Here is an 8834-nt window from a genome sequence, read left to right as displayed (position 1 = left end):
TGCCTGAAATACCTCCTGGAGAATGGAGATTCATGGTCTGAGGGAAGCATTCAGTCAGTACTATCTTAAAGTTAGATCTATATTGTAAAAGAGAGGGTAAGCGGTCAAAATTTCCTTATGTAAGAGTTGTAAGTTAGATGCCAACCTTCTGGACCTTAAAGGGGCTGAGAAAAGCAAGTTCTTGCAGACTTGCCCTCTGAGGGCTCTTCTCAGGAAAAGCCACCTGTTAGACCCTCATGCCCTCCTTATCCAGGATTGTCAGAGATAAAAAATGTTTCCTTCCAAAGGAAGGTACATTCAATGTATCTGTTGACTAAAATGCTTCGTGGTGAATTTGGTGCCATGAAGGTTCCATTTTCGTTGCAAGATTCTAAGCAAATAAAAAGGCAAAACCTGAGCAATTTGAAGACAACCCTGAACAATATATAGAAGTGTTCCAAAACCTAACCCAAGGTGCTGGGGAAAGAAAAAGACACAGGCCATCCCTAGCAAAGAGGACTCTAACACTCCTTCACTGTTTTTCCTAATACATTCCGGTTACTGTAACTGTATGTGGGGGCTTCTCCCACATTCATTTCCTGGGTCAATGACTATGGTGATTAGAGCCAACTGTCTTTAGTTAGTCTACCTCGGAATGGAGGCTTTCAGGAATATCCCCAAGCCGCTGCCAAAACTCCTTTTAATCAGTGGAAGTTCTCTGTCTTCTCTAGCCCGACATGGACTGCCTAATTCCACTTGTTGGTGGGAAAAAACCTGGTGTCTGCTCATCTGTTCAAGTTGACAGACTTTAGGACCAGGAGACCTCTCTCTCTCTCTCTCTGCCCTCTAGGCTTTTATCTGCCTCATGCTTTTAGGCAGAATCTTGCCTCTTCTACCTTCCCCCCTCCTCCTGTTTCTGCACCACCTTGTGTGAGGCCTGGCATAACTGGCTCCTATACCATCCTCAGTGCCTCAGGCACCATTGGTTTCCCCTTCCACCCTCTAATGTCAGGGAGTGAAGAGCATTCCCTTGGGCCACCCACTTCGGATCTCCCCACTAGTGTCCCAGGTAAAAACTGACAATAGGGAACAAATTGAGTGTCTTTTAAGTGGATGCAAGAGAAACTTAACTAGGTGTGTAAGTGAATTTAAGTTTGTTGGTTTAATTAAAAGTAGAGTTATCAACATTAAATAGAAAATTTTATTCTATCTAGGTTTACTAAAGGTCAAATAAGCTCATGTTATCTGTGTTGCAATTTGTTAGCAAAAAGGTAACTTAAAATTATGGTTAATTCTTTCTCAAAGTTTTCATGGGTAATTGTGAAGATAGCTTTCAAAGTCTTTGGTAACCTGAAACGTACAAGTTTTGTTAGGATGAATAATTGGAATTGAATTCATTGGACATCTAGGTCTTTTCCAAATGAGATAAAATGCTAAAGCATTGATTGCTAAACATAGATTTGTGCTTTTGACTTCTTATTGCACAGAAACAAAGGATATTTGGGTCTTTTGGAAAACATGCTTCTGCTTAATTGATAAATTTGCCATCTGCAGAATTCTGCTATAACAGTTTACAATTGGTTACTACTTAGTTTTCAATGGAGACTAAGGTTTCTAAGAGTTAAAATTCTGCTTAATGTAATTAAGACGGATAAAAATAAGAAAGTTATTATGTAGAAAGGTAGGAGATATGTAAGAAAGATATAAGGAATGGGAATACGTTTTTGTTGAAGGTAAAAGAAAGTAATTTTGTCCCAAATGAGACTGGTTGTTTGGAGAAAAAGGGGCTTGGGTCACAATCTGAAAGCAAAAGAAAGTTGTAGAAGGTTTGCGAAGGGAAATCTTTGGAAATAAATTTTATATGTTCTCAGGATGGACTAAGGTCCAAGTAAATGGATTTTAAAAGTACAGTGGTATAAGATTAAAATTCTGCCCTAGTCTCTGTTAAAAAAGCAAAGGTTTTTTGGATTGTCGGTATGCTTTTGATAAAAAGAAAAAGAAAAAAGGTAAACAAAGTTCCCCCCCCTTTTATCTGCCCAAAAATATAGGGGAAAATGTGATTTTAACCAAAAGGACCAGACAGCATGCCCTTTTGATTTGTTTTATTCAAGCCTTGGTTGAAATTTCCCCTCCTTTGATCCAAAGGCTGGGGAGGTGGTGACAGTGTCCTCGCTGCCAGACTCCAAATGCTCCACATTTGGGTTGTTTCTGTTTAGAACAGGAATGGATGCCTGTGCCATTTAAGGGATAGATCACTATAATATATAAAGAGCTTGTACTAGAATACACAGGAGCCATTTTGCTATACTTAGCCCAGTGTCTGCCAATTTGTAACAACCTAGATACTCTAAATGGCTGGAACATATTTCTGTGGGCATTGCTGAAAAGGCAAGGAAATAGACTTCTACTTTGTCCCTCTTAGCCCTCTTGGCAGCCAATTTTATCCTTACAAAAAATAGTTTTCGCAAGCCTTTTAAAATATATTTGTAAGGACAATTACTGTTGGGCCAAAATAAAATTAGTGCATCCTTCTACAACCAGGGAAGTCTTGCTTGGTCGTAGTCGATACCCCCAAAGTCCTGCAGGGGGAAAACGGAGGGATAAGAGAAATCAGGGAAGAGAAGGTCAATTCTCGGAGGTAGGGTCAAGCCTGGATAAGAGTGACTGCTCCCAGCATCTCATGAGACTGACAAAGCTTTTGGCTGCCAGTCGAATAGCCAGACAAAATGCAGGGCCAGGAAATGAGGCTTCTTCTCCTGTCCAACTATCAGGGTCAGGACATGAGGCTTCTCCTGGCCAGCTATGGAAAATTAAGATAAGGGGTGCCTCTTCTTCCTTTTCCTGTAGATGGGTAATTCCCCAACCAAGGCCAATACTCCTGTGGGATGCATTCTGAAAAGATGGGATGATTTTGATCCATAAATTCTGAAAGAAAAAGATAAAGACAATTCATTAATTATCATGGGGTTGGAGGCCCTATAGGGAACTTCCAATTTCCTACTGGGGCTCAGGTAATTACATCCCAAGATCCTAATTGGGACTATGACCCTCCCATTAAGAAATGGTATTGCCACCACTTCCAAGCTTGTGCTTTAGAGACATTAAGGAGGTCTAAGGTTAAGCCCTTAAATTGTTAAATTAGCCACTATTTTACAAACACAAAATGGGAGCCCGATGGCCTTCCTAGAGAGGTCGAGGAAGGCTCTCGTTAAATATATGGCTATCTCCCCTGACAGCCCTGAGGCTGAGATGATTTTAAATGACAAATTTGTGTCTCAATTGCCCCCAGATATTCAGAGGAAGATGCAAAAATTGGCTATTGGCCTGGAAAGGATGCTGGAGGAGGTCTTATGAGCTGCCAATTGGGAACATTACAACCGAGATAAAAACAAATAAAAAAAACAACAACAGGAAAGGAGCCTTAAGACAAACATGAGGCCTTAGTAATGGCCTTACACACTATGTCAGACAGAAGAAGATGGGCACCAGGGGCAGGGCCTGAGCTGTGGCCTCAGCACAAGGTGGTTGCCTCCTGTCTGTAGACAGAGAAGGTGGAGGAAGGGAAGAAGAGGACTCAGAAGCCCCATTTTGTCTTTTTAATCTATGCTTGCATCATTTATTTTGTAAGTTGTATTTGGAGAGATGTAATTTTTGATTCTTGATAGCATTTGGAAGCTTCAAAATAATAGGCATCTCATTCAGTTTTGTCAATTTTAGAACCATAGTTGTTCAATTTAGCTTTGAGAAAATTAAGTTTGAGATGACCGAAAGTTCCCCATAACGGCCATTGAAGTTCTAAATTATTTCTGGTTGAGTCAGTCTTTTCATTTATAAATGTGCACACAGAGAGGGACCATCGTTTTTAAACATAAAACCATCCAGAGTCCCAGGAAGCAGGATGCCTTCAGAGCATTTTGATGTTTGGGATCCCATTCCTTAGACAATTTTCAGGGACAAGCTGTTTCCAAAAGGAATCAGGCCCAAGGCCAGCACAGTTCCAGAGAGAACAGTCGAGCCCCAAGCAGATCATAGACTGAAAGCTAACACAGTTCCAACCGGCAGAGTTCCAATGGGAACAGTCCTGTTGCAAAGGGAAATAGGAACAAAGGCCTTCACAATTCTGACTGGCACAGTTCCAACTGGAAAAGTCTGATTGTGAAAAGGACTCATACTGAGGGCTAGCCCAGTTCCATTGGGAGCAGTCTCATTCAAAACAGGAATTAGACCAAAAGCTAGCACAGTGCATTTAGACTGAAGGCCAAATGAGTACCCTTCGAGATGATTTAAAAAAAAATCGTAAATAGATCCCAAATAAATCCTGAAGAACTGAGATATGAGGTGTGGAGCTTGAAATCCAGGATAAAACTTTTCCTTAAAACTCCAGGGTAGGCATGAAAGCAGCTCAAAAAGGTCCATGGGTACTGTACCCGTTTGCTAGCCAGCTCTGGAGCAGTTGTGGTCTTCTCTGGATCCCACTTCTGGTCACCAAGAATTGTCAACCTTAAAAATAGAAAACACCAGTTATTTTACCAGAAGAAGATGGTTTTATTGAGGAATGAAAGAGAATTGTAATCTGGGACATATAAGCTGGGCAAAACTGTAAGCAAGTACAGGAAACAAAGGAGGGGAATGCTTCTTTAAGGAGAAAAGGGGTAAGTAGGGAAGGCTGATTAAAAGTCCATTGGAGTAAAATGGGGGTTTGAAATGTGGTGGCTTCTCATTGTCTGAGCTGTTGCAGAGATGGTGGTAGTGAGGAAAGAGTTTCTTCCCTCTGGCTGGAGTAGTGGATTAGTATCCACAAGCAAGGTCAAGTCTTTCTAAGGTCAAGTCTTTCTCTTCCTGTTGTGTCTACAATTAATTTGCCATGGTAGAGTGGGAGAGCTGCCCCTAACAAAACATCCTGTGTCCATTTTGTCAGGTTTCCCATTACTAATTTTCATAAGTTCATACATATTTTTGATGAAACATGAAAAAAAAATTTAAGGTTTGGGTTTGAGAGAGCGAATGGCTAAGAAAGAATTCTTGAGATGTCTTTGGTGCAAAAATGTGATTTTATTATAGCACAGGGACAGGACCCATGGGCAGAAAGAGCTGCACTGGGATTTTTAAATTTTATTTTAAAGAGAGTGATCACAAGTTGTGGAAAGGGGGCAGAGGCAGAGGGAGAGGGGAGAGAGGGGGAGAGAGAGAACCCCAAGGAGGCTCCATGCTCAGCCTGGAGCCTGATTGAGCTCTTCCTAATCTGGAAGAGCAAACATTAGAGAACAAATAATGTTTCAAACACAAGTCATAAGAATCATAATTTTTCAGTTTAGTGTCATGTTGCTAATCTTTTGTTCAGTTTGAATGTAGCTTTTAGTTCTAGAAGTTCTTGCCCATTTCACTTTTGTGATTTTGAAGATATCAAAAAGCTGTATTTGTTTTTTTTTAAAGTTCTTTTAATGAATCTCCTTGAAGATGAAACTCATTTTGCAAATTACAAATGACTATAATGCACTTGACAAGAAAATTCAGTTACTTCTGTGACACAGAACACTTCAATAATCAGAATATCAAGTGATGACCTTATTATCAAATCATATTAAAACTTCCGGAAATATATATATATATATATATATATATATATATATATATATACACACATATATATACATATATATATATATACACACATATATATACATATATATATATGTGTATATATATATACACATATATATACATATATATATGTATGTATATATATATGTATGTATGTATATATATATTTATATATATATATGTATATATATACATATATATGTATGTATGTACACATATATATACACATATATATACACATATATATATGTGTATATATATATATATATATAAACACAGCATTTGCCCAAGCAATACAACCTAAGGTTTATCATTATTTGTTTGAGAGTTCTTTCCAAGTAATTTAACATACCAAATAAAAAAGCCTAATTAGTCAAAAAGACTTTATTTACTATTCACATCTTGAGGAAGTTTGTTAAAACCCTCAGAGAGTTTTACGTTTATTTATTTTTGAGAGAGAGAGACAGAGCACAAGTGGGGAAGGGGAAGGAAGAGAAGGAGACAGAGAATCCAAAGCAGGCTCCAGGCTCTGAGCTGTCAGCACAGAGCCTGACGCAGAGCTCAAACTCACAAACCATGAGATCATGAACTAAGGTGAAGGTGGATGCTTAACCGACTGAGTCACCCAGGCACCCCAACCCTCAGAAAGTTTTAAAGTACATGTCTAAATAGGATTATGGATCATTATAAAACTTAAAACTTAATTATTTATTTAACCAAGGTGACAATAAGATTTTAAAGACAAATATGTAGGGTTATATAGCTGTCAGTAAAACTTAGCTCCTTAAATATTGAGAAGTTTTAACTTTTTTGAAGTAACCAAAGACCTAATAAAGACAAAACATAGAAATTTTGGTTATCTGGGGAGACAAAAGAGAAGAAAAAAAACAACTTTGTTTGCATTTTTTTTCATCAAGAGCCAACCAATAATCCAAGAAACCTTTGTCTTTTTTAACAGAGAGAAAAGCAGAATTTCAATCTTATACCAGTGTACTTGTTAAAATCCATTTATTTCGACCTTGTCCCAACAGCACATAAAATTCCTTTCCAAAGATTTCCCTTCATAAAACTTTTACAAACATTTATTTTATTTTATTTTTTATTTTTTTAACGTTTTATTTATTTTTGAGACAGGGAGAGACAGACCATGAACGGGGGAGGGTCAGAGAGAGAGGGAGACACAGAATTGGAAGCAGGCTCCGGGCTCTGAGCTGTCAGCACAGAGCCCGACGCGGGGCTCGAACTCATGGACCGTGAGATCGTGACCTGAGCCGAAGTCAGACGCTCAACCGACTGAGCCACCCGGGCGCCCCAATACAAACATTTTTTTAAATTCAGATTTGCTTTTCTTATTTCCATCAAACTTAATTACATTTAGCAGAAGAATTTTAACTCTTAGAAACCTTAGTCTCCAGTGAAAATTAAGTAGTGACCAATTGTGAACTGTTACATCAGAATTTTTCTAGATCTGAATTTTAAAACAGAGGTTTTTCCCTAGTACAATCTTTCAATAAAGCACACAGCATATTTACCAACAAACCCAAGTATCCTCAGGTTCTGTGCAATAAGAAGCTGAAAGCACAAAACTACGTTCAGTAAACACTGCTTTAGTATTTTATCTCATTTGGAAAATACTTAGATACCAATGAATTCAACCCAATTTATCATTTAACTTATCAAAAATTCAAAGTTTCAGGTTACCAAAGCTCTTGATAGCTATCTTAATAATTACTCATGAAAACTTTGAGACAGGCGAAATTAACCATCATTTCAAGTCATCCCTTTGCTAACAAATGGCCACAGAGATAACAGGAGCTTATTTGACCTTTAGCAAATGTTGGTAGAGTAAAGTTTCACATTTCATGCTGACAACTCCAAAGATATGTCTATCTTAATTAAACCAACAAACAAATTAGTTTAAATATTCAGTATGTTCCACCTGTGTCCACTTAAAAGTCAACCAATTTGTTCCGCATTGTCAATTTGTACCTGGGACACTGGTGAGGAATCTGAAGTGAACATTTAAAGTCCAAGGGGGTGCTCTTTGCTCTTTGACAGTGAAGGGATCGGGAGGAGCCAATGGTACCAGAGTCACCCAGGATGGTATAGGAACCAGTTATGCAGGCAGTACCCAAGGTGGTGCAGAAACAGGAGGAGGGGGAGGGGAAGGCAGGGATGGGAGACCATCTTCCTGCTTCCAGGAAGGCTGGAGGCAAGTCAAAGCCCAGAAGGCAGAGAAAGAGCTTTTCTGGTCCTAAAGCCTGTCATCTCAGACAGATGACCAGATGCAGATGTTTTCCCCCACCAACAAGGGGAAACAGGCAGTCCATATCTGTCCAGACAGGGAATTTTCCTGAAACAGAAGAGTTTTGGAAGCTGCTTGAGAATATTCCTTAAACTCCCTGTCCCAAGGTAGACTCACCAGAGACAATTGGGTCCAATTATAGCCATTAACCTGGGAAATGAATGAAGGAGATGCTCCCACTTACAGCTAGAGGAACCTAAGACTGTAAGGAGGAACAAAGAATGTCAGCATCCTCTTTGTTAGGGATGGCCTGTGTTTCCTCCAGCAAGCTGGGTTTATTCAGAGGAGGCCTGTTTAGACAATCATCAGCCTGCTTACTGTCCAAACACATTCTTCAAGAGGTACTTAGATCGGGGTCCTGATTTATGGCTATTCAGGCCTGGACATATGGTACCTCAGTCCATGTGCCCTGTTTCCTGCAGAAGAGATCTAAGGGAAAGATTATGCTGAAGCTTAATGTCCCATTAATGGGCCATTTTTGCTCACATTCTAAGGAATAATGAGGCCTTGCAGTGTTACAGAAGACCAGTCCTTTTTTAAACCTTGCAATCCTAACTGGCTCCAGTGGGCTGAAAGGCCAAAGGAGAGTCCTTGGGAACCAACGAAACAGCCTAGAGAAGGTCCATTACCAAAAATCCACACCATCCGTGCCCCTGCTCCTGCCACCCCCCTCCCCCCACAACTCCTGGGTGGAATCCCACAGAGGATATGTCTTTGACACTAGGAACCTATGTATGACATACCATAGTTTTCATTTGGGTTCACTCTTGGATTGTGCATTCTGTTGGATTGGACAATTTTTGATGACATGTATCCACCACTATAGTCTCATACCCACTAGTTTCACTTCCCTAAACATTCTCTGTGCTGCACCTATTCATCCCTCCCCCTTCCTCTGCACTAAGCCCTGACAGTCACTGAACTTTTTACTATCTCCATCATCATTCCT

At 39.6% G+C, this 8834-nt stretch overlaps 1 long non-coding RNA gene across 1 annotated transcript; it reads right to left on the bottom strand.

The window, feature by feature from the left end:
- Positions 1–2066: 2066 nt before the first annotated feature.
- LOC123384235 lies at positions 2067–4965 on the bottom strand. The gene is made up of 2 exons (XR_006594964.1): positions 4407–4965; positions 2067–2904 (listed from the first exon to the last, which is right to left on the bottom strand). It is a non-coding gene; the product is annotated as an uncharacterized LOC123384235 (long non-coding RNA).
- Positions 4966–8834: the final 3869 nt, after the last annotated feature.

Source organism: Felis catus, chromosome A3 (genome assembly GCF_018350175.1).
Source record: "Felis catus isolate Fca126 chromosome A3, F.catus_Fca126_mat1.0, whole genome shotgun sequence".
Taxonomy (NCBI): Eukaryota; Metazoa; Chordata; class Mammalia; order Carnivora; family Felidae; genus Felis; species Felis catus.
The sequence above is the reverse complement of the archived record's forward strand: the minus strand, read 5'-3'. Positions and strand labels throughout refer to the sequence as shown.